Source organism: Macaca mulatta, chromosome 1, assembly GCF_049350105.2.
Source record: "Macaca mulatta isolate MMU2019108-1 chromosome 1, T2T-MMU8v2.0, whole genome shotgun sequence".
Classification (NCBI taxonomy): domain Eukaryota; kingdom Metazoa; phylum Chordata; class Mammalia; order Primates; family Cercopithecidae; genus Macaca; species Macaca mulatta.
Genome location: NC_133406.1, coordinates 48,648,081 through 48,675,509, shown reverse-complemented (window position 1 = coordinate 48,675,509; position 27,429 = coordinate 48,648,081). Strand labels below are relative to the sequence as shown.

The following is a 27,429-nucleotide window of genomic DNA, read 5'->3' as shown; positions in this document are numbered from 1 at the left end:
AGTACCCATGGCTGAAACTGATAAATTGTCTCACCACATCTATTCTTGTAACTTTACCTCTATGTTAAATACAAACACATGGCTGTCTACCTGGAATATCGTCATAGCATTTCTTTAACGTAGAATGAGTGTAAGTAATGTGCTAAAATTCAAGGTCATTTTATAAAAGAGAAAATATTGTGCCCAGGCTGGAAAATGGCAACAATTGCAGAGAGGAAAGACATGCATTACGGAGAGCGGAGCCAAGTGCTCCTGGAATAGAGTCATCCACCAGATAATTGTCAAATGTTACATGTGAAAGAGGAATTTTACTATCCTAAGTAAACCAATTAATTTGGAACTACATTCCTCAGGCAGCATATCTTGACTCTCAATTTTAATTATGTTTTGAGGGAGAAGACTGGTAGTTGGTTTATGTCAGAAAATAATTTGAGCAATTAAAACACATGTCATAAGAGTCCACCACTCATCCTTTCTACAATCACATACCTATAAGTGTTTTGTCTTAACATCGTGGGAAATGAACTTGCAGGTTCAGCTTCTCCAAAGTAGAATAATTGTTTTCAATTTTTCTATATCTCTGACAGAGTTTTCACATTTCAGTAAGGCTTATTTCAGATTGAGCCAACTTATTAATCATTCTAAATTTAACAAAAGATCTAAAACTGTAAGGATATTTCTGGGTAACTGATGGGTTAATGGTTACAAAAGCCATCTTCTTAGAGAACTCATGGCACAAAAAAACACCAGTTGAACACTGGCTATCCTTCACTAGACTCCCAAAATGAGATGGTCATCAATGTTAAAAAATATTCTCCAAACAAGTTGCAAGAAAAAAAAAAAAAAGCCAAGCAAGATAATTGCTGATGAAGATCACCCAAGTGGAAGAAATGTTGACTTATTTGCTATTCCATTGATAGTTAAAAACTAACAGCATGACCTATTTTATACCTGATAATCCCAGGAGTGGAAGAAGAAGTGAAGTGGTCATGATCTGCCCCCTCATCCCTAGTGTGGAACATAAAATATTTGTCTTTCTGCTTTCTAAAGCAAGAAAGTCCTCCCAAAGTATCTGGTAATAGAACAAGTCTTTAAAATAAAGGCTAAAAAATGTTCCAAATGTATCTCTATTTTATCCATATAAGAATTAATATAACAAGTATTAACAGGAAATGAGTATCAATACTAATTCTTAGAGCAATAAGATATTACCGGTTTTATGTAATCATACTTATTCATGTTTCACTAACAAGAAAAGCAAAAATAATATACAATTAAAAGCCTTCTCTCTTCTTTCAACTGACCAGGAAAACTCAGGCTCTATCACTGCTTAAAATCCTTGTTGGAGAAGGTAACTGTCTTCCCACAACTTTTAGCCTTTGTTGTAAATGAAGAAATTTTTAAAATTTATTTTATAATAAAATTAGTAGAAAATATGTATCCTGTTCTTTTTCTGGTGCAACACACAATATATATCTAATAACTCTTAGATGCACACAGCATGACTTTCAAGACCATGTTCAGTATAGAAACCAAGCAGTAGTATTTACATTGAAATTCACATAGAAATGTTTTTGTTACAGTAAAATTGAGCAAGTGAATGTATCATAATTACTTAGAATTTGTAAAATTCATCCACAAACTTAACTGTTGCTTCATTTAATCATTTTCATCATTTAAATATTTGTTCTGCAGTTTATCTCATTTAGTAACAGTCTCTCAGATACAAATTAAAATGTACTATTATGCTATCAAATAAATACTAATTTTAGACTCTTATTTGATTATGTAAGGAAAGCTGAAGTGTGTGCATTTACCTATCCACTTTGGGGCAATTTCCTTCTTTTTGAAAATAATACATACTAAATATTAAAACTTTCAATACTAATTTTTGGACTATTTGATCCATTCATTAAATTAGGTTTGAAATATTCACAATTTCACTCATTTGATACTTAATGGCTGCTTAGCATTAAGACAGTGGAAAATTATATGTTTCACTTTAGAAAAATACTCCAACATTTAGTACAAAATAATATTATATGAATGATCCAATCAAATTTTAAAATCAGTGTCAAATATTTTATTCATTTATTCTTAGCATTTTTGAAATAATATTTGAAAAAATTCCCAATGTCTCAATAACAACGGAAGTTCTGTACTCATACTAATAAAATATAAAGACAAAGGTCCAACAATTTCTCAAAAATCTACTCTACATACTTACATAGGTTTTGACTATGTTATAACTCTAATGTTTTCACAAAGGAACACAGTCTTGTTTTCCCACAATATCTTTCTGCTGGCAAATTCAACTACATTCCTACACATATAAAACATATTAAGAAACAATTTTTTAAAAAATGATCTGGTCTCTAGACTTTGTATACTCCTCTGGTTCCTGGACCATTTATCTGCTCCCCAAAGGAGGTTCAAAATTCCTTCTATTTCCCCTCTTTCATTCTTCCAGCGTTTATTCATGCTGTGCCATGTCATTTCTGCTTCTTAATGATTGACATCTGTCTGCATTTGGTATGTGCATTAGTCAATTTTAAATCTTTTAATTAATGACAATTTTTCAAGATTTGCATTATTAAATCACTTTGTCAATTTTGAAATCTTTACTTCACTTGTTTCAGTACACCATTCTCCAGGTCTTCTAATCTCACTGGTCAATTCCTTAAGCTCTCTCTTTCTTAGCTCAAAATTTGGTAGTGTCCTGGAGTTCAGTTTGTGGCATTTGTCTCTATTTATGCAGTGTCCCTAGGTTACCTATGGTTAAAAAATCACATATGCACAGAAAGTTTTCAAATGTATATACGCAAATCAAAATGTCTCTTCTGGGCTCCAGACTCAAATAACCAGTTTTATATTCAATGTAAATATTAAGTAATTTAATTATAATGATTAATATTAATTAAAAATGAAGGATATCTCAAATTTAATCCATACCAAACAGAACATTTGTTTTTCATCTCAAAATTGTATATGTGACTAGTCTTACACAGTTCCAACTTGGAACCATCAATCATATAGTAATTGAGATTAAAAATAAATAAATAAATAAATAAATATCTAGGAATCAATTAACTGCTGCTTTTCATAGTCCTCTCACGATGTGGTTCCAAGCAATCATAAATTATGCGTAAGGGTACCTAAATAATCTTGAAGAAATTTTGTTTCTGGCCGGGCACAGTGGCTCACCCTTGTAATCCCAGCACTTTGGGAGGCCAAGGCTGGTGGAATACCTGAGGTCGGGAGTTCAAAGTCAGCCTGACCAACATGGGAAACCCCATCTCTACTAAAAATACAAACAAAATTAGTTGGGCATGGTGGCACATGCCTGTAATCACAGCTACTCAGGAGGCTGAGGAAGGAGAATCACTTGAACCCGGGAGGCAGAGGATGCGGTGAGCCGAGATCACGCCACTGCACTCCAGCCTGGGCAACAAAAGCGAAACTCCTTCTCCAAAAAATAAAATAAAATGAATGAATGAATAAATAAATAAATAAATAAATAAATTATGTTTCTATAAGGCGATTTGATTTATATTAAATAACATGGAAATTGTCAAAGATTAGCTAATGACAGATTTGAACCAGAATCTTGGTTACCTAATTACCCTTTAGTTTTTTCTCCTTGTGAAGCCTAATTGTTGTGTGTATGCACACATATATGTCTGTGTGTGTTTAGACATTTTTTCTGTGCATTGTCTTTGTGATAATCGATTCTACTGTATTTCATATACAAATTGTTAGATAATTTATAACTTACTGTTTGGATGCACACACACAAACAAATCATGTCTACAGTTTTCCTTTTTAAATTTACTCATTTAAACTCACTGGTGCCTGGTACATCTCAAGTAAGTTTGCACATTGCATTTCAAAACACTGAGGACTTCCTGGGAGTACACTGAGTTGTTTCTGGGAGACTTTCAAATGACCATACAATACACAAAGCAACTCCAGTGATTTGTTTTTTATCCAGTGATTTATTAAGGAAACTAGATTTTATCAAGCAAATTAAACAGTGTTCATCTTTATAAATACATGACCAGGAGATACTGGAAAAACAAAATCTGTGAGAGCATTTATTGTTTACTCTTTGTTGCTTGTTTTGTTTTCATAGAAGCATGCAAAATATATTGTCCTTTATTCTGTACATAAGCATTATTTTTGTAATTTTCACTCATTACTACATGGGAATAATTAGTAGAAACTATTATCTTCCCAATTAATGCAAAAGTACTACAATATGCTGCAAAGGCACTTACAAATCTTTGCATATATTTAAATTTTTGCAAATGCTCTCTAAAGAACAAATTTTAATATGACTTATATTCCACTAAAATATGTAAAGTATTTTACAATAGTTTAATGACATTAAAATGCTAATTAATGACACTTAACAGAAATCAAGGGCTTTCATATAAAGGACTCAAAGTGGCGGGAAAATTGCTAATTTATTAGAGCATTACAACATTATAAATTAACATTGTACCCCATATTCTTTAACAAATTAATTTTAAACAAAGCTTGGGAGGACTTAAGGAGTTGATGAATAAAACTGAAATTGCTAAACTTTATATTAGTTACTAAGAATAAGAGGAGTAGAAAAACACATAATAAAAAAGTAGTATCCTATAACTCAAAAACCCAAATCAAGCTTTTTCCTGATTAATAATTCCAATTTTTTGCTAAAATATGATGTGTTTGAAAGAGAAATTTTTACAAAACCACAGCAACATCATAATTAAAAGTGGTATTCAAAATATCTGTTATCTGTTATTTTCTTTTGGTCTTCTTTCTTTAAACTTATTTAAATGACTATTGAGTCAGCAGTTTTATCTCCTAAAGTCATGTTCTTTTATTTCTCTACATATTAAAGTTTTCAATAAAACCATAAAAAATGAAGCTGAATATAAACACCCTAAATCCTGTATGTTTGTCAAGAGCAACGACTGATAATTCAACAGACATGTAATGATATTGGTATTGAGGAGGCAAGTGTGTCATAATAAAGAAAATTGACTATGAGTAAGAAGAAATGATTTAGGCCGGGTGTGGTGGCTCATGCCTGTGATTCCAGTACTGTGGGAGGTTGAGGCGGGTGGATTACGTGAGGTCAGCAGTTTGAGACCAGCCTGGCCAACATGGCAAAATCCCATTTCTACTAATTAATTATATTTAATTATATTATATAACAATAATAGAATATATAAGTATGATATATAGTTTATTATAATGTAATTATTAGATAATTATTATATCTATATATTATTATATAATGATAGCTATATTTAATTTGATTGAATTATGGTCAGTGAGCATTGCTTTATCGAAATATGCATAATTTTTTTTTTTTTTTTTTTTTTGAGACGGAGTCTCGCTCTGTCGCCCAGGCTGGAGTGCAGTGGCCGGATCTCAGCTCACTGCAAGCTCTGCCTCCCGGGTTTACGCCATTCTCCTGTCTCAGCCTCCCGAGTAGCTGGGACTACAGGTGCCTGCCACCTCGCCTGGCTAGCATAATTTCTTTTAATAAAGTAAATGCATTATTATATAACATATATACAAATATATGTATTATATGTAACTATTAAAATATTACATTTTAAAACATTACACGTTTATAATAGCATATATATTAAATATACAGATATATTATTCTTATTATTATTATTATTATTATTATTTGAGACAGAGTCTTGCTCTATTGCCCAGACTTGGAGTGCAGTGGCGCCATCTCGGCTCACTGCAAGCTCCGCCTCCCAGGTTCACGCCATTCTGCTGCCTCGGCCTCCCGAGAATCTGGGACTACAGGCGTCCGCCACTGCGCCTGGCTAATTTATTTTTTTATTTTTAGCAGAGACGGGATTTCACCGTGTTAGCCAGGATGTTCTCGATCTCCTGACCTGATGATCTGCCCGCCTCGGCCTCCCAAAGCCTGAGATTACAGGTGTGAGTCATCGCGCCCGGCCCAGATATATTATCTTTAAAAAATTAATCAATACTCTTTCACCAAATTTTCTCAATTCAAAATTTCTTATTGTAAGCCTCAAACAAAATTCAACAATAAGATAATTCTTTTTAAAAAATAAATTAAAGGTTGCATTGGGGGGCTTAAATCATAATTCAGAGCTATGTCACATCAGGACTTAAGCTATTTGGCTGATTTTCATTACTTCTATAGGAAATTATTTATAATTGAATACAGCTGCAATATATACCCTAATGTCTAGCTTATTATTTCAATGAATATAATATTGGTGTCTTCTACAATAAATCTAAATGAAATTCCTATATATTATTTTTACATTATACTGTCTCTTCAATTTTTACAATTTCATTATCTGTGAAAATGTATGTTTACTGTGGAGCATTTTAAAATTATTTAGTATTCAATAGCATATTTTTTGGAAAATATTTTTGCAAATCAATTTTAATATATTGGTATAATTGGGGCCAGGTGCCCCAATTATAATTATATAAAATTATATTTCTATAATTATTAAATATTTTATAAATATTAAATATATTTATATAATTATTAAATAGTATAAAATTATTAAATATAAATAATAATTATAGATAATAATAATCCTTTTCTTCTCCTTCTTCTTCTTCTTCCTCTTCTTCCTCTTCTTCTTTTCTTCCTCTTCTTCCTCTTCCTCTTCCCCTTTCTCTTCCCCTTCCTCTTCCCCTTCCTCTTTGTCTTCTTTTTTTTGAGACAGAGTCTCGTTCTGTCACTCAGGCTGGAGTGCAATGGCACAATCTCAGCTCACTGCAGCCCCTCCTGGGTTCAAGCGATTCTTGCGCCTCAGCCTCTCAAGTAGTTGGGATTACAGGTGTGCTCCATCGGGCTAAATTTCGTATTTTAGTACAGATGGGGTTTCACCATGTTGGCCAGGCTGGTCTTGAACTGCTGACCTCAATTGTTCCCCCTGCCTCAGCCTCACAAAGTGCTGGGATTACAGACGTGAGCCACTGTGCCCGGCTGCACCTGGATAATTTTTTTTTTTTTTTTTTGTAGAAATGACAGTCTCACCATCTTGCCCAGACTGGTCTTGAACGCCTAGGCTCAAGTGACCCTCTAGCTTCAACTTTCCAAAGTGCTGAAATTGTAGTTTGCAGCCACTGCACCAAACTCATTTGCCCATTTTTAAATCGTTTGTTTGTGTTTTTGCTATTCAATAATTTGAGTTACTTATATATTTTGGATATTAACCTCCTGTCAGATGCAGAGTTTGCAAATAGTTTCTCCCATTCTCTGGTTTGTCTCTTCACTCTACTGATTATTATTTCCTTTACTGTGCAGAGGTTGTTTAGTTTGGTTTAACCCCACTTGTCTGTTTTTGCTTTTGTTGCATGTGCTTTTGAGGTTGGATCCAAAACTCCCTTGCTGAATCCAATTTCATGTAGCATTTTTTCCTATGTTTTCTTCTAGTAATTTAATAGTTTGGGGTCCTTCATTTAAGTCCTTAATCCACTTAGTGTTCTTTTTTTTGTATACAATGATAGAGGTCTAGTTTTATTCTTCTTCAGGTAGTCTTCTTGGTACTGTTGTCAGAAATCAGCTAACTATGAATGTAAGAATTTACTTATGGGTTCTCTATTCTGTTAATGTATGTGTCTGTTTTTATGCCAGTACTGTACTGTTTTGATTGCTATAGCTATGTAGTATATTTTTAAGTCAGGTAGTGTGATGCCTCCAGCTTTGTTCTCTTTAGTTAAGATTGCTTTGACTATTAAGAGCTTTGGCATTTCTATATACATTTTAAGATTATTTTTCGATTTCTTTGAAAAATGTCATTGGTATTTTGATGGGAATTACATTGAATCATTAGATCACTTTGGATAATATGAATATTTTAACTACATTAAATCTTACAGTTCATGAACAAGGAATTTTTTTTATTTATTTTGTGTTTAGGGTTTTCTATATGTGTGATCATGTTTTCTGAAAACAGATAATTTGGCTCCTTCTTTTCCAATGTGGATACCTTTAATGTGACTTGCTTGCCTAATTTTCAGCACTGTGTGGAATATAAGTACTGTAAGTGTGCATCTTTGTCTTGTTTCAGACGTTAGAATGAAAGCTTTCAACTTTTTACATCCAATATGATATTACTTGTGGTTTATAATATATGGCCTTTATTGTCTTGTGATATGTTATTTCTGTATCTACTGTGTTGTGTTCTTATCATAAATGAGTGTTAAATTTTAATGGATTTTTTTTCAATATCTCCCCAAACTATCATATGGTTTTTATCTTTGATTCTGTTAATTTGATGCATCACATGTATTAATTTCAATATATTGAACCATCCTTGCATCCCTGAGATGAATCTCACTTGATCATGGTGCTTTTACATTTGTTGTTTGATTCACTTTGCTGGTGTTTTCTTGGGGATTTTTGCATCTATGCTTCTCAGAGAGATTGGCCTGTACTTTTCTCTTTTTTTTGTTCTTGTATAGTTTTGATATCAGAGTGATGCTGGCCTCATAAAATGAGTTTCAAAGTATTTCCTCCTCTTCAATTTCTGTGAATAGTTGGAGTAGCATTGGTATTTATTTTATTTATTTATTTGTTTGTTTATTTATTTATTTATTTATTTATTTTTGAGACAGAGTCTTGCTCTGTCGCCCAGGCTGGAGTGCAGTGGCATGATATGGGCTCACCACAAGCTCCGCCTCCCTGGTTCACGCCATTCTCCTGCCTCAGGCTCCCCAGTAGCTGGGAATACAGGCACCTGCCACCACGCCCGGCTAATTTTTTCCTTTTTTTTTTTTTTTTTTTGTATTTTTAGTAGAGACGGGTTTTCACCGTGTTAACCAGGATGGTCTCGATCTCCTGACCTCGTGATCTGCTGGAGTTGGCCTCCCGAAGTGCTGGAATTAAAAGAGTGAGCCACGGCACCCGGCCAACATTTGTTTTTAAATGTTTAGTAGAAGCCAGTGAAACCATCACATACTGGACATTTCGTTGATGGGAGATTTCTTATTACTGCTTTTCTTTCATTGCTTGTTAATGGTGTGTTCAAGTTTTGTATCTCTTCATCGTGCAATTTGGGTAAGTTGTATGTGTTAGGGAATTTATTTGTTTCCTTTATGGCTTCCAATTTTTTGCTATAGTTGTTCGTAATTATGTATTACAGCTACAATCTTGTATTTCTGTGTTGTCCATTGTAATGTCTCTACTTTCACCTCAATTTTTGTCTTTCCTGATTTTTTTTAAATTAGTGTAGTTAAAGGTCTGTCTCTTTAAAAATTCTTTAAAAATACTCAGCTTATTGTTTCATTGATCTTACATATTTGTGCTCGTTTTTACATCTGCTTATATCTTTATTATTTATTTCCTTCTACTTATTTTAGGTTTAGATTGTTTTCATATTTTATCTCTTTAAGGTGTATCTCGTTTAGGCCTCTTGAGATATTTCTATTTTTCTGATGTAGGTGTTTATTGCTAAAAACTTGATTTTAGAACTGCTTTTGCTGTATCCAACAGGTTTTGATAAATTATGCCTCCATTTTCATTTATGTGAAGGAATTTTTAAATTTCATGTTTAACTATTGTATTGACTCATTCATTATTCAGAAACATGTGGTTTAACTTCCATGTACTTGTCCAGTTTCCAAAGTTCTTCCTGTTATTTATTTCCTGTTTTATTTCGTTGTGGTCAGAAATGTTACTTGGTATAATTTTGATTTCTAAAATTTTTTTAAGACTTGTTTTGTGGCCTAACATATTATTTATCCTGAAGAATGTTCCAGGTGTTGCTGAAAAAAAATGTGTATTCTTTAGCTTTTGGATGGAATGTTTTGTAAATGTCTGATTGGTCTTTTTGGTCTAGAATGTAGTTTAACTCTGATGTTCCTTTGCAGATTTTCTGTCTGGATGATCTGTCTGTTCTGAGAAGTGGGATGCTGAAATCTCCTACTATTGTTGTATTGAAGAGAATCTCTCAGTTTAGACCTATTAACATTTGTTTTATATATCTAGGTATTCTGGTGTCGGGTGCACATATATTTACAATTGCTGTATTGACCCATTTATCATTATATAATGGCCTTCTGTCTTTTTTTTTTTTTTTTTTTTTACCATTTTTGACTTAAAGTCTATTTTCTTTAAATACAACTACTCTTGCTCTTTATGCTTCTACTTGCATGCAGTATTATTTTTGCTTCCTTTCATTTTCATTCTATACATGTCTTTTAAGTATAGTAAGTTTCTTGTGTGCAGCACGTAATTGGGTCACGATTTTTTTATCCATCCAACCACCCTGCATTTTTATTGGAGCATTTAGGCCATTTACATTCAAGGTTATTATTGATAGGTCAGGACTTAGTACTACCATTTTGTTATGTGTTTTTTGTTTGTTTTGTAACCCTTTTCTTCCTTTTTTTCTTTTATACAGTCTGCTTTGTGGTTAAGTGATTTTTTTGGTAATACATTTTAATTCCTTGCTTTTTATTTTTAGAGTATCATTATAGGTTTTTGCTTTGTGGTTTCCATGAATCTTAAAAAAAAGTTATAATTTTAGCAGGTTATTTTGCACTCCAGACAATTTAGCTTTGATCACAAATAAAAGAAACAAATGAATAAAAAGTTAAAAAAAAGAAAAAAAAAAACTCTACACTTTAACGTCATTCCTCTCCTCCATATTCTGATTTTTTAAATTTCTCATTTAGCATATTTTATATTGCTTACTTCATGAAAATTGTGGTAGTTATTTAAATAGTTTGGTTTTGTAGTCTTCATGCTAAAAATATGAGTGCTTTATAACACGCAATGTATTCAGACTATTACGATATTCTGAATTTGCCCACATACTTACTTTTATCAGTGAATTTTATACCTTCAGATGTTTTCTTATTACACATTTTCTTTCAGATTGAAGATTTCCCTTTAGTATTTCTTTTAAAAGAGTACTGGTGTTGATAAATTCACTCAGCTTTTGTTTGTTTAGTACATTCTTTCTCTTTTCTTTATATCTGAAGAATTGATTTACTGAGTATGCTATTCTTCATTGAAAGTCTTTTTTCCCTCAGCACTTTGAATATATCACCCCTCTTTCTTCCATCCTGTAAGATTTTCCATGAGAAGTTACTCCTGAGTGTATTCAGAGTTCCATTATATATTTTTTCCTTTTTATCTTGCTGCTTTTAGGATCTACTTTTTTTCTCACTTGTCCTCTGAGAGATTGATTATTATATATGTGAAGGGAGTCTATCAGCATTTAATCTGATTGGTAACTAAACACTTCCCTGAACCTGTATGATACATCTTTATAAATATAATCCAAAGAAGGTTAAACACTTTTTCATGTTAGAAAATACTTTCTGTATGGTTTATTATACAGAAATGGGAGCCAAATAATGTATCTTTTGAACTTCAGGAGACTAATATAAATAATTAATGAGGAGGACTGAAGTTATAATTTGATTTTGAAAAATTGTCAAAAATAAAAAGTTTAAAACACTTGATATCACAAAATAGGATCATAGGTTATTGTAAAATAAGTCATTCATTTACTCAAAGTGATAACTCAAAGATTTCAAAATAAGCAGAAACCTTTATTTTTGAAAGGGGAGACTTAATTTTCCAAACAGTAAGTCTTAATAAAGACAGCACAAGGCCGATTAGATCTGTCTCTCAAATATTATAAACAATTTGTAAAATGTTAACCTTGACTATAAGATATAATTTACATAAGCCTTTTTATAACCTTTATAACCATTTATTTAAAAGAGGGTTAATGCCCCAGGAAAATCTAGTTAATCTGACACCGAATCCTATATGCCAGTCTTGCACAGTTTGCCTTTGACATTAATGATTAATTTATAGAGAAGCTGAACTTAATTTATCTCTCAAAATTGGCCATTGCAACCTCTTCCACAATAGTCCTTGGGCCTTGAGTTGCATAGTTTTAATTTCTGGCTCTGTGTCTCACGAATGCACTTTATTTTGATTGGCATCTTCTACTAGGTCTGAAGATGAGGCTTTAACTGCTGTCACTTTTTAAGATTTAGCCGTCACTTTTTAAGATGAGGGAGCTGAGTTATAGAGAGATTAAATACCTTGCCTGAGGCCTCATAATTGGAAAGTAGTGAGTTTAGGATTTAAATCCAGGTCTTTCTGATGCTAAATTCCTTTCTTTAGCCACAATATGATACTGCTTATCAGGCAAATAGCAAATGCTGTGACTTGGGGTTCTTTTTAGACCTAGGAGTCAAAGCACTGTAATTCAATGGCATAAGGACTTTGAAAGCACATACAAAATGTTACACAGATGCAATAAATTTAATTACAAAAAAACCTCAGTTGTTTTCTAAGCAAACCAACACTTAATAATAATGACATAGGAATTATTTTGATAAAACAAAATTTGTTAGGCCAGTTACCAAAAGGCAAAAGAAAAGAGCTTCTGCAGTGTGACTGCTATTCCCTATGGGGAGTACATTTAGATAACCTGCAAGTCAGATCTACTGTAAGCGGTACTTGAATTAGACATAGGAGGTGTTTCCTGGGTCATATGTGAAAATTTTGGGATTCACAGAAAGATTTGAAGCCAAAAGCACAGAATATTTTGTTGAAAGAGAGCAGTTCCTGTAGACCTTTAACATAAAACATTTTTAGCATCAGCCACAACAAACAGAACCTGAGGAAAGAAAGGAAAAACAAAAAAAAACAAAAAAATATAAAGAAGCTGAGAATGAGACAGGATAAAAGTTGAACTTTGTATAGCATATATTATATTTTTTAAATTCTATTAAGAGTAAAACAATACCTTAAAAAATCTTATTGTTTTTAGCATATAAGAGGGTTTTTTATATCAAAACTCAATCTCTAGAAAGACCATTATAAAAATAATTTTCCTTTAATTATAGACAACTAGATCATAGAAAAGTTTTTGTTGTTGTTGTTGTTGTTTAATATAAATCCTCTTATTATGTCTCTCACAGACCATACATGACATGCTTGGACATGGTTTTTCTGGAATATCCCTCTTTCTTAGACAATCATTTTATTCTAGGGCAAAATTTTACCATACAAGTTTTTCTCATATCAAATTATTTTTCTTTAAGCTTTCTTATCAAAAATGCCCCCATATTTCTATAACTTTCTTTACATCTTTCTTATTTCTTATTTCCTCATTCCTTTTACCTTGTTTTATACATAATCTTTAAATGAGCTTTGAATTAGACAAATTTATTCACCTTTTAGCATCAACACACAGTTTTTTTAAAGAAAAAAAATGCTTTTCTACTATATATAATTTTAATTGGAAAATACCCATTTTAAAAAATCTATTATTTAATTTAACTTTAGGTTCTAAATTATGGCAAATTGTTCTACAAGTATTTATCCCATAACATTTTCCTAATTATTTTATTTTACTAGCTTACCTAAATTATTTATGAAAACTGAGATAGTCATCATTTAAAGTTATTTGCCTGTCAGCCATTTTATAGTCTGTGAATTTCAGGTGTTTACATAAGAAACTTCAGAGTCAATATATGGCTATTGTACTAAATAAAGATAGGGCTGTTTTCACTAAACCAATATTAATGTCTTATTTATAAAAAATTATACAAGCAAAGATCTTTCTGTTTTGGGTTGAGTTTATAGTTTAATAACCCTTATGTCAAATTTTGACACCTTATAGTATTTGACAAGAATAAGTATGACATCTCTTGATCAATAAATACAAACAAAAATGTGTACTGACATTTCTTAACACATTTGTAATATTACTTTACAAATAATTTTAAAGCTGACTTATTAAAGATTTTGCTTAAGTCACATGAACTTGAAAAGCATTTGGGATTACTATTTAGTTTTTGAGTATTCTTTAAATTTAAGTCAAATTTTGTACCTAGTGGCCAAAACTGTGTAACAGAATATATGTACATATACATAAACACACACACACATACACACTCATGCAAACAAAGATCCTATAGCTTTTACTTCAGAACCCTAGCCATAAGATATTAATACAAACTCATTGGCTCGCAAAAACTATAGCAAAATTTATGATTGGATGCAAACAGTGGAATTTTTTTTTTTTTTTTTTTTTTTTTTTTTTTGAGACGGAGTCTCGCTCTGTCGCCCGGGCTGGAGTGCAGGGACCGGATCTCAGCTCACTGCAAACTCTGCCTCCCGGGTTCACGCCATTCTCCCGCCTCAGCCTCCGGAGTAGCTGGGACTACAGGCGCCGCCACCACGCCCAGCTAATTTTTTTGTATTTTTAGTAGAGACGGGGTTTCACCGTGTTAACCAGGATGGTCTCGATCTCCTGACCTCGTGATCTGCCCGTCTCGGCCTCCCAAAGTGCTGGGATTACAGGCTTGAACCACCGCGCCCGGCCCAAACAGTGGATTTTTATTTCAGTAGAGAAGTAACAGCTGGCTTAAAACAGGCAGAAAAGAAAGCAGAGTGATGGAGAACTCAGGAAATTTATAGGTGCAGGTCGAACTTCAGGCTCTGAATTTTTCTTAATGCAATTTACCTGTCAATTTAAAATGTGCACAAGAACATACCTAATGTGTAGCCACCTGGAGTACTGAAAAATCTGGTGTGCCCTTCCATTTACACAAGCACCTGCAAGTAGGGGCACTATAAAACCAAATAGGGTGCCTGAGAGGAGTGATTCGTCTTGTCTTTCATTATTCATAGATGATTTGTTTTTCACATTTTTTTTTCTTAAAAGGAGGAACTGAGCTGTGGCCAAGGCTTTTAGTGGAGTGAGTCGTGTGTGCTGATTGTGTGTGGGACTTCATAGTGTGTCACCACTGATTCATTTCCACCTTCTTACTTGCCTCAGTTTCTCTCTCCATTGGTCTAGCACCTCCAGGAGGGCTCAAAGTGTGGAGTGGTCAGCTTCTATATGCACTTCCTGGATAAGCCTTTTAAAACTAACTTTGTTGGGAATTCTCTGTAGGGCCACTGCACATTGTGAGGGGCAGGAGAAGTCAACCCCCCAGACACTACCACTTGGCCCCTACTTACCCAGGGGCGCCTTTCAGCTGGGAGGAGCAAAATGCTCTTTTTCTTCAGAGCTGAGAAAACTCAGTCTTTCATTTGTTTATGAAAATGGCAGTTCGGTTCCTCATGCAAATGAGCAGACAAACCAATTGAAATTAATTTCGGGAGGCAAGGCAATGGAGAATACTCTTAGAATGTACCTCTGAATTAGAATCCTAAACAACAACTTCCTAGAAGGAGAAAAAAAAAAAACCACCAAGACCATTTCCTGAAAACTATCCTCAGCCATTTTTAACTTTGTAGTTCTCATTCACCGTTACACACACCATGGTAAATCCTCTCGTAGTACAAGGTAATCTCTGGTATCCCCCAAAGCCAAAGGGGTCAGGTAATACAAATACTGGAGAGAATAGTTTTAGACCTAAAAAGAATCTGCCCATAACTCTTGAGAATCCAACAAGAAAACAGAACACCCCGAAAAGGGGTGAGTGGTACCTTTGTTTTATTTACAGCGTTCAAGTCATTAGAAGCCTTCTCTAGATTTTCTTGGAACCAAAAATGGCGCAGGGAGAAGGAGGAATAAGGGGAAAGAAAAGTAAGTGAAAGAACAATTGTATTTTTAAGACAGGAAGCAAAAACAGAAACCAAGTACATGGCTTTGTTTTGTTTTGTTTTGTGTTTACTCTTTTGCAGCCGTAAGGAATTTTAGCCAATTCAGAGAGGCCTTGTTATCCATAATTTGGAATTCTGATTCAGATTTGACCAAGTCAGGTGGAGTTGGTCAAATCTGATGAAAGACCAGAACAAACAACAAAAATACCCCCACAATATGATTACTATTACTGAGGAGAAATTAAGACCAGCTGACTGTTAATCGCAACTTAGCCAAGCCAAAACCCTAATTCAGCCACTTACCTTGGTGTGGGTCTCAGGCTGAAGACTGCTCTCTACCATTGTAGAAGTAGAAAAAAAATTCAAACTTGCCTTCCGTGTTGGAAGCTAATTCAAACTCCAGAAAGGAGTTACTGCCTTCCATCATTACGGAAGCAGGAAAACCTGCCTTCCTTATTGGAAGAAAGTAAACCTCCAGAAAAGAGTTGTACGTTAAAATAAACTTTGGATCTCAACCAGATTTTGGGAGATCAGGGATTCTCTGGAGGGAGGGAAGCTCATAGACCTCAGCAAATTATCCCATTGGTTTGAGCCATAAAGAAAGCTTAAGCTGGTACCAAGCACCAATAAGAGATTTGTGAAAGGTCAGAGCCGCCTCCACCTCTACTCAGAGTCCGTTGCATTGGTTGCCAAATTGTGAACCCCAAATATCTGACACACCTCTCAGTCAATCTAGAACATTTATTTTGCCAAGGTTAAGGATGCACCTGTGACACAACCTCAGGAGGTCCTGATGACAGAAGCCCAAGGTGGTCAGGGTATAGCTTGCTGTTACACATTTTAGGGAGACAGGAGACATCAATCAATATGTGTAAGGTGTACATTGGTTCAGTCCAGTAAGGCAGGACAACTTAAGGTGGGGTTCCAGGTCATAAGTATACGAGAGACAAAAGAATGCATTTTTTTGAGTCCCTCATCAGCCTTCCACTGAACACTGGCTCAGTGTATCTGCATTTTTACATAAACAATAGGGCAGAAGAAGCAATCAAATATGTTTTTGTTTCAGGCGAGCCTCAGAGGATGACTTTGAGTTCTGTCTGTCTTTTCTCCACAAGGAATTTCCTTGTGGGCAAATTGTGAGGGTGGTATGCAGCTTTTCATCTTTGTAGCCATCTTATTTAGAAATAAAATGGGAGGCATGTTTGTCTGTCATAGTTCCCGACTTGGCTTTTCCCTTGGCTTAGTGATTATGAGCTTCCAAGATTTATTTTCCTTTCACAGTATACTCATTTACTTATACTTTGTTTTCAAATCTTTCACGAATTCTCATCATTTAAAATATTCCCTAGATATAATATTTACCAGATGCAAAATTTTCAATGAAATGCTCACTTTTCATAAATCAACTGTTTCTTTGGAGAATATTGGAAATTTACATTTATTAATTTAACACTATGTTAAAAACAAAACATCATTTGCTGTCAATTAAGGTCTTGAAAAATTTGGTCTCAATGAGAGTTTATTATCCAATGAAGATAATTTGCTTATCCCATCCCAAATTCTACACGATCTTTCAAATGTTTTCTGATAATTTCCTTTATTATAAGTTATATAAAGTTAGTTTCAGTAATTTTTTAAGATTTTTTTTTTTACCCTGAAGCAGATCTTAAATTTGTGGGCTACAGATAGGATATATGTAATAACCCTTCAGTCATTTTTAGCTATGCATAACATAAATTGAACCAATAATTATGTATTGAATACATTAACTGACAATGTTTTTCTAAGCTATTACATTTTCAAATATGATGTAATATGTTCTCTAAAATTTATGTATATTTTTGGGTGGTTTGTTGCATGATCTTCAACATCAACACCTCTTTGACATAGTTATTTTCCTAGTCACTTCTAACTCACTTTCTCCTTGGAAACTCTATCAAAATGTCTTTCTAAAATGCTTCACATCCCCCTTCACCTTTTGCTGATTGGTGACCTTCTCTCCTAAGTTACAGAAAAAGTAAATGCCTCCTAGCACCTGTAACTTCAGTCCACTAACCTATAGCCACAGAGATCTTCCTAAAGGAAAAACTCATCATGTTAGGACCTTTCAATTGTGTCTCATTGTGTTTATAGACAGCTTTTTTGCCTGTGCTATAGATTGTGCTATGGATGGGATTATGCAATACTTCTTCCAACTACCTTCTTCTTTTCTTAATTGTATTACAAAGACCGCATCATTAAACATTAAGAATCCTACGTCCTTTGCAGCTATATATCAACATAATATTGGCCATGCAAATTATTGGAGAATGATAAGACTTTTTCTTCTCCAATAATGATATAGATACTTAAGCAGAGGAGGTTGTTCTCAGCATAACTCCTAATGATACAAGTCAAAATATAATGTTTATAACATTAATACATATTAGACACAAGGGATTAAACTTTCTCTAGCACTCTGTTAATGTATGTATATGCCATATCTCCCTACTATTAGAAAAATCATAGAAGGTAAAATTCTTATTTCAGTTTTATACATCCAAAACATATATTTGAAAAGAAGTTTAGTTCCTGGCCCAAGTGCACATATCTAATAAGTAACAAACTTGGACACATACTAAGAACAATATGAGCCCCAAATCCATTTACTTGGATACTATCAAGCTTCACTATGCTTTACAAGTCCCTTTATTAATAGCCCACCTCTAACCTACTCAGTTTTCATCTCACTGCTGTTTCTATTACTTTTTCTATTTCAAAGTAATAAGGCACATCTCTCTATCACTTTAAGATACTTTACTCTTTGTTTTATTTGGGCTTTTGGGCTTTGACTGATAATCTCTGTTCTTCCTCACCTCTTTCATTTCTATCTTGTGAATGTCCTGCTATGTTTCTTTTTTTTTTTTTTTTTTTTTTTTTTTTTTTTTTTTTTGAGACGGAGTCTCGCTCTGTCACCCAGGCTGGAGTGCAGTGGCCGGATCTCAGCTCACTGCAAGCTCCGCCTCCCGGGTTCACGCCATTCTCCGGCCTCAGCCTCCCAAGTAGCTGGGACTACAGGCGCCCGCCACCTCGCCCGGCTAGTTTTTTTGTATTTAATAGAGACGGGGTTTCACCGTGTTTGCCAGGATGGTCTCGATCTCCTGACCTCGTGATCCGCCTGTCTCGGCCTCCCAAAGTGCTGGGATTACAGACTTGAGCCACCGCGCCCGGCCCCTGCTATGTTTCAAATGGCCTTACCACTTAGTTTTTATAATGGTGTTTATTTTTTTATCATAATAAAAATATCATGGTATTTATTATTATCGTGGTGCTTATTGTTAAAAATGTATTTTACGTCAAAGAATAAGAGGCTGTCTCTTGACACTCAATGTGTGCTCTGTCTCATGTGTATGTTTCTATGAAAACACCTAGCCCACATGAACAGAGGATGATAGGCTGACTCACAGGAAAGGAAAGTGAGCCTGTAGACTTGGGATTTAATCTCCAACTAAGATAGTAACAATGTTTCAGTTTATTTTTTATGTAGAAATTAAATATATTGCACAAAAACTCTGTTTACTTTCCAAAATAATGCATTGATGGCACCATTTAATTGAAACATAATAATAAAAGAACTACTTTAACATTCACAATTATCACACTGTATGAGAGATAAAATACATTTTACTACACTGATATTCAAAGCAAGCAAATGGGATGAATCATGAGTGAATGTCTTCCTCAAAAAAAATTGTACATGCACATATGTATGTATTGTGCATGTGTGTATTTGTGTGTGTACATAGCATTATATGTAACAGTTTTGCAAAACTTGAGCTGCTTAAAATGTTAAATGAATTTTTAATATTTGTATGTTTCAGAACTATTGACAATACAAAAAATGTGTTATGATCCCTTATAGAACCAAACAGAAAGTCTAAATAAAATGGATTGATGGCAACTTTAAAAAACTAAACTTTGTTTTTAAATTAAAAAGTTCAGTTACAGATTTCTTACACATTTTAATTTAAACATCAATTAACATAAAACAAATTTGTTTTATATTCCCCAGGGACTCAAAGTTAAATTGGATTTTACTATCCAAATAAGTAAAAGAAATTGGTAAAAGTAAAAATTAATACAGTTTTTGATGTGCAGAAATTGATTTATATATTAAGCAAAAGATTTAAAATTAAGTGGGTCATAGAAAAGTGTTTTTATACAAAGGGATAGAATATTCTGACAGATGGTGAAATTATGCTAATAGCAAAATTATGTTTTTAGTTGGCTTAAAATACTTTACATTTTTACGAAGTTTAATAATTTTACAAAATCACACTTTTGCCCGTGGATGGCGCCCAGGAAGCATTGTTAAAATCTCTCTTCTCCCTGCAGTCATGCCTAAGTCAGAGTTTCATAAAGAGCCTATACAGCTGAGAAAGCTCTTCATTGGAGGGTTGAGCTTTGAAACAACCGATGAGAGTCAGAGGAGCCATTCTGAGCAATGGGGAAAACTCACAGACTGTGTGATAATAAGAGAACCAAACACCAAGCACTCCAGAGGCTTTGGGTTTGTCACAAATGCCACTGTGGATCAGGTGGATGCCTCCAGGAATGCAAGGTCACACAAGGTGGATAGAAGAGTTGTGGAACCAAAAGGAGCTGTCTCAAGAGAAGATTCTCAAAGACCAGGTGCCCACTGAAATGTGACAGAAATATTTGTTGGTGGCATTAAAGAACACACTGAAAAACATCACCTAAGAGACTACTTTGAAGTGATTGAAATCATGACTAACCAAGGCCATGGCAAGGAAATAGGCTTTGCCTTTGTAAACTTTGATGACCATGACTCCATGGATAAACCTGTCATTCAGAAATACTATACTAAGAATGCCCACAACTGTGAAGTTAAGAAAGCTCCATCAAAGCAAGAGATGGCTAGTACCTCATCCAGCCAAAGAGGTTGAAGTGCTTCTGGAAACTTTGATGGTGGTTGTGAAGGTGGTTTCAGTGGGAATGACAACTTTGTTCATGGAGGAAACTTCAGCGGTAGTGGTGGCTTTGGTGGCAACTGTGGTGGTGGTGGATATGGCGGCAGTGAGGGTGGCTATAATGGATTTGGTAATAATGGGAGCAATTTTTGACGTGGTGGAAGTTACAATGATTTTGCAAATTACAACAATCAGTCTTCAAATTTTGGACCCATGGAAGGAGGAAACTTTGGAGGCAGAAGCTCTGGCCCCTATGGTGGTGGAGACCAATACGTTGCCAAACCACAAAACCAAGGTTAGTGGCAGTAGCTATGGCTGTGGAAGAAGATTTTAATTAGAAAACAAAGCTTAGCAGGAAAGGAGAGCCAGAGAAGTGACAGGGAAGCTACAGGTTACAAAAGGTTTGTAAACTCAGCCAAGCACAGTGGTGGCAGGTCCAAAGAAGACAGTTTTAGGCAAAAAACTCAAGGACTGTATTTGTGACTAATTGTATAACAGGTTATTTTAGCTTCCGTTCTGTGGAAAATGTAAAACATTCCAACAAAGGGTTTTACTGTAGGTTTGTTTGTTTGTTTGTTTGCACCCACGCTGTTGATTGCTAAATGTAATAATCTGATCATGATGCTGAATAAATGACTTTAAAAAATATAAAGTGCTGTGTAAAGTTAGTCTACTCTGAAGCCATCTTGCTAAATTTCCCCAAGAATGTGAAGTTTGAAGTCCTTTAGGGTGATGCCAGGTTCTATTTGAAATTTATATACCAGTAGCTTGGGTGGAGAAGCCGTTGTCTTCAAAAATCTTGGTGTGGTTGAACTGATAGTTACTGTTGTGACCTGAAATTTGCCGTTAAAAGGGATTACTCAAGCAAAATCATGGAATTATTGGTTACAAAAATCATTGTTGGCAAATCCTATGCAATATATCTAAATCAAATAATGGTACCAGACAAAATAATAGATGGGAATGAATCTTGTGTATCATTCATTATCATGTGCAATCAATAAATGATTGAATTCTCTTGAAAATAAATAAATAATTTTACCAGTATCACAAGTGTTACTTCAAGTATTTCATCTATAAAATATTATTGGTGTTGAGAACTTCTATTTTATGAAAGTCAAAATGTGGTTTTATTTATTTGTTTATGTATTTACTGAGACAGGGTCTCACTTTGTTTCCTATGCTGGAGCACAGTGGCATCATCACAATTCACTGCAGCCTCAACTTCCTGGGGATCAGGTGATCCTCCTGCCTCAGCCTACCAAGTAGCTGGAATGCCAGGCATGCGCCACCATGCCTGGCTAATGGTTTTCTGGCAGAGACGGAGTTTCCCCATGTTGCCCAGGCTCTTCTCAACCTCCTGAGCTGGAGTGATCCACCTGCCTCAGCTGGGACTACAGGCATCAGCCACTGCATTGACACAAAAGGTGATATGTGACTTAGATGCACCTCATGCTTTATGAAGACAATGCACAGCACACAGAGGCATTAGAAAGTTGTTTTAACATGCATTGATGTAATGATCCTTATACTTTAATATATCCTTAAAAATTGTGGAAGTCATTATTTTCTGCCTATTATGTAAGACTTGAAGTTTTTTTATACAAACATTGAAAATTGACAGAGGCAAAAAGCTGAAAATTGAATAATAACGTATTGTTTTGAGTGTTATAAGCACTACTGTTAATTTTATATATATATATATAAACACATGTATGTATGCATATACCTACACAAAATATACAGATGTATGCACTTACAAAAATTGAGGTAATTCAAATAATACAAACTATATTCCAACATAAATATAATGGGACAAAACTTCATAAAGTACACCCACCATTTTTGATGAAGCTCTTCTATTCACCGTCATGTTTTTTACTACCTATATTCTCATCAATTCTGACGATTACATCCAGTTTTCATTTAGCATCACTCTTGTATCATTGATCTTCTTTCGGTGAAGCTGCATTTCTCTGTGTTCAGATTTATAAAAGAGATAATAACCAGGGCCTAGTAAAATCCAAAACATCTCAGAGTGAATATTATATTAAGCTTTCCTCATTCAAATTACGGTTTGGTTCCTCTTTCCTTGTTGGACCTAACAGATAAAACAAGAAAGCAGAAAGTTATGAATCCAAAAATTACACTAAGAATTTTGTTTCTGTACAGTCTATGACTCCATATAATCCTATTTTGTCTTCAAGAAACAGGAGGGAAAGCAAAATAAGGTTATATAGACTCACAGATCCTACAGAAACCAAAAAATGGTTCATAAAATTGCATGCTACTAAGAAGTTAAGACTGATGAGAACTGGGAAATGTCCATTAGAATTGTTTATCTAATATTTAATTCTATATAGAATTCTATATACATGAATATTTGTTAGTACACTCAGAAGGTCCATTTTATTAGAATCTTAAGAGATGTTGAATTGATGAAGATTGAAAAGTGACTGGGAAGTAGAGAAATAGAAACACTCATTTAGACATCTGTTAAACAATCCAAGGCAAATTATTTTCTGTCATCCAGTAAGTTGCATTTTTACCCTGTTAATTATTTCCTTTGTTGTACAAAAGCTTTCTAGTTTGATATGGTTTTAGTTCTCTAAATTTGCTTTTGTTGCTTATTCATTTAGTAGCATACCCAAAAAACGATTGCCAAGCCCAATACCATGAAGTTTTCCCCCTATGTTTTCTTCTAGGAGGTTTATTGTGCCAGAACTTATGTCTTATGTTTAAATCTTTAATATGTTTTGAATTGATTTCTGTGTATGGCATAAGGGTCCAGTTTTATTTTTTTGCATGTGGATATTCAGTTTCCCCAAAACTTAAGTGGAAATAAAGAAAAAATCCAATTTTTAATGACATTAAAAATATTGAAAAATGCTTAGGAATACTTTAAGCAGTGAGGTAAAACACTTGTACATGGAGACTATAAACCACTGATGAAAAAAATTAGAGACAACAATAAATGGAAAGAAAACTGAACTGTTGTTCATGGATTGGAAGAATTAATGTTGTTAAGATGTCTATACTACCCAAAGCAAGCTACAGATTCAATGAAATCCAAATCTCAATTTTTTATAGAAATAGAAAAATCAATTCCAAAATTTATAGGGAACCACAAAAGACCCAGTATAGCCAAAGCCATTTTGAGGCAAAAAAAAAAAAAAAGAAAGCTGGAAGTATCACATTAACTAACTTCAAACTACATTACAAAGGTACAGGAATCAAAAGAGCGCAGTTCTGATGTAAAAATAGACACATAGACCAATGAGACAGAATAGAGAGGTCTGAAATAAACCCTTACATAGATGGCCAACAGCTTTTTGACAAGAGTGCTAAAAATGCACAGTAGAGAAAGGACAGCCTCTTTATACAGGCTTCTGAAACCAAGTTTATTGAGAGAAACTCAAAGAAGAGTGACAGGTAGGCAGTTCTCTACTTGTTTGCTAAATTCTCAGCAAGATTACAGACATGTGGTAGTGGCACATACCAGATCTCTGGAAAGGGATTACTGTTGTTGAATTGTGGGTTGTTTAAGTTGTATGTCTGGAGAAACATCAGCTTCTCCCCGTCTTGCAAAAAAAGCTTTCTAAAAAGCATACAGTTTGAGCATCCCAGAACTCACTATCTCAATTTGCCTTCTCAGCTTGCATTGAGCATTGACATTAGTCTGAGACTCTTATAATAGATCTTTTAAAGATGCCAATGTTACCCTGCGAGGTCAGCCTGGAGGAATTCAATTTTCAAAAAGTTTACCCTTTCTACTATTCATTAATAATGGGGAAAATAAAGTTAGGCAGGACAGATGGGAACATTGAGATCGAGGTAGAAGATCATGAAACAGGTTTAACTGCTGCTGAAACTGACTTAGAATAAAAATGAAAATTACATGAGAGAAAGCAGTTAAAATATTACATGAAGTGTCTTTGTGTTCCCAAATATGCAATAATCTACTATTTATAAAACTTTTCAAATGATTTAATAAATGTCACACATTTAATAATGAAAAGGAGCCAATAGCCAAGCAAGATAATGACAATTGCCATATTGCAGGTATAAACAAGGCAAATTGAAAAGCTATTATTAGATAATATAAATATGCCTGAACATGTATGGATAGGCTTCATATATGACATCATATCAGCTGAAACCTAAAAGGAGATGTCTCAGTCCTATACAAACTTTAGAAGCTTTTGTTTTCATGAATTTAAATAAACAATTTTTTTACATAGAGTTGCTACTTTGCATGAGTTTTTGTTGGTGCAAATATCCTCTTAATTTCTTTTACATTGGTCCTGCTTTTTGAAATTTTTTATTAAAATGATCAATAGGTTATAATAGATATTTAAAGCAGATAAAATACATATATTCTGATTTATATAAATTTGATAAATGTATTTATCTAACAAAAAAGTGATAACTCTAATGAACTTGAATTTTCTAAGAGAGTGTAATTGATTTTTTTAAGCTTAATTGGGAAAGAATTTAATTTTGAGCCTATTTCAGTAAATATGGTACAATTAATTAAAACATCCTGTAACCATTATGTCATATTTGAATTTTAGAAAGTATAGTTATCAGCATAAATTCTGCCAGATACCATAGGTTGAGATGAAGATTTATGTACAAGATACCTAATGAGAATTTTAACCCCAAGGATTAGAATGTGCAACAGTGTGAATTAAACAGAAAAAAATGGAGAGCCAATTCTGGGACATTGTGGAGTTAGTCACTAATATGTGCAGCAGATTCTTTAATCATTTGAGACCATCTTAGTATACCTATAAAACTGATTTCAGTTTTGTCCATCTGGAAGAAAAAGAGATATTTATCCACAAGCTCCTACTGACTTATGAGGCTTTTATTGCCCTATACCTCCAGATTGAAGATGATATCAAAAGAGAAACTCCAGGGAGAAAAGTGAAAAGATGATTTAGATCTGAATTGAGAAAATGTCAGTTTCATCATCGTGAAGTTAGATGAAGTCTACACAATCCTGATCACCACATTGGTGGCTAACGTAAGAAACTAAAATAAAGTCTATACGTGGATTTAATGTGATGCATAAGCATGACAATACAGTAAATCTCAACTATATATAATTTATTATCTTGAGTAGTTCAATAGAAATTAAAAAGAAAAAATGCAATCACAAATCTTTTCTATAATTCTCACTTTGTCTCAGATTTCTCCGTTCATACTCAACATAGTATTTTACATAAGAATGAAAAACAATCCTCATAGACCTTCCTTTGTGATCTTCCAAATCTATGTTAATTAATGCAGAATAACTCCAGAGGATTACTCTGCTAACTAAGAAAACATTTAATTGATTAATTAATTTATTTATTTTATTTGTTTTACAAGTTAAGGAAGCCCCATAAATGGTGTATAATTCAGTAAACTTACTATTTACTAGTTTATATTAGCAAAAATACAGTACCTCATTGGCCAGAAATCTATCACATTTTGGAATAAAGATGGTCTTGGAAATTAGTGTGATTCAGATTTATAGAACTGAACAATATGTTTGGAAAATATAAAAGAAGTATATACATTAACTCTATTTTGAACCTAAAAATAAATCAGTAGTCAATTAAAATTAATTAACATTTCTTTGCTTAAGTGTTTTTAACTACTCTTATGTTGGTTGAATTACATTTTAACAGTCAAGAAAAATTAAAATGAGCAGCAGTGGAAAGATAACATTAAGGCTCAATTTAGAAAATAATTTTAAAGGTGTATAGCAATTTTGAAACAAAGTAAAAAATGGTAGAAAAAATCTTTACACACATATAACTTACATTTAAAAATTGTGATGAGAAAAATAAGAGATAATGGTAACAGAATTTAAATAGTATCATAGTATTTACATAGAAAATTATAGACATAGGTATTTGGCGCACACACAAAAAAGCAAAAGAAAGCAATTTCCTGTTTTTGCTGGAAACTTTCGTGAGAAAAACCATTAATCTTCCAGTTTATAGAATAAACTTTCAGCAACATTTTAAAACTTGAATTCATAACTGTAGAATAAGTAAAACACATAGAGAAATTTAGTGAACAAATCAGGCTGTTATTGCATCACTTTTAATGATCATTTTACCATTATTTCTCCTGTTACTTATTTTATATAATCCATGGTTAGGTTTTTGTAAGTAATCTCCATTATTGTTTGGAATAATAAAGTATTTAAATTAAAAGCATTGTACCAGCAAAGAAAAATTGAATTTTATTATTCTTGGTAGTGTCCAGAATAGCAGCATACTATTTGTAATAATGATTCTATAGCGTATTCAAAATGCTCTGCTTTAAAATTTAAGTATGCTTTTCTCATTAACACTTTTCTGAATGACTTAGTCAGCATCAGTGAAAAGAATGTCTAACATAAGTGTAGTGTAAAATGTATAAAATAAGTCAGAAGCAAAAAATGTATAAAACAAATACTTGAAACTATATGAGAGTACGTGCAACCTAGAAATAAAATTATATATAGTCTTCACATAAAAAATAATTAGTTAAACTGGGATCTAATTTTATTTCTTTGTAAATTGAATTAGAACATTAGAAGCCAGTTCTAGTTTCATAGTTTAAAAACTACACTGGCAATATTCTAAAAAAAAAAAATCAAATCTTTGATAACCTTGCTTCATAACATAGGCTGGCCCATTATGATTAATGGAGATGGCTATATACACAACAAATCAACAAAACAAAATAGAAACAAAGTATTTTTTTTCTATTTGGTTTTGTCTTTGGTTTTTTAAAAATGTTTTCTCTACCACCAAACAGTTGCTTTTCTATCTCCATTTTGTAAATGAGAAACCTAAGAATCAGAGAGATCAA

At 33.4% G+C, this 27,429-nt stretch overlaps 1 pseudogene; it reads left to right on the top strand.

Annotated features, from left to right (window-relative positions):
- The first annotated feature begins 19,980 nt into the window (after window positions 1-19,980).
- On the top strand, window positions 19,981-20,874 carry LOC715721 (heterogeneous nuclear ribonucleoprotein A1-like; annotated as a pseudogene).
- Window positions 20,875-27,429: the final 6,555 nt, after the last annotated feature.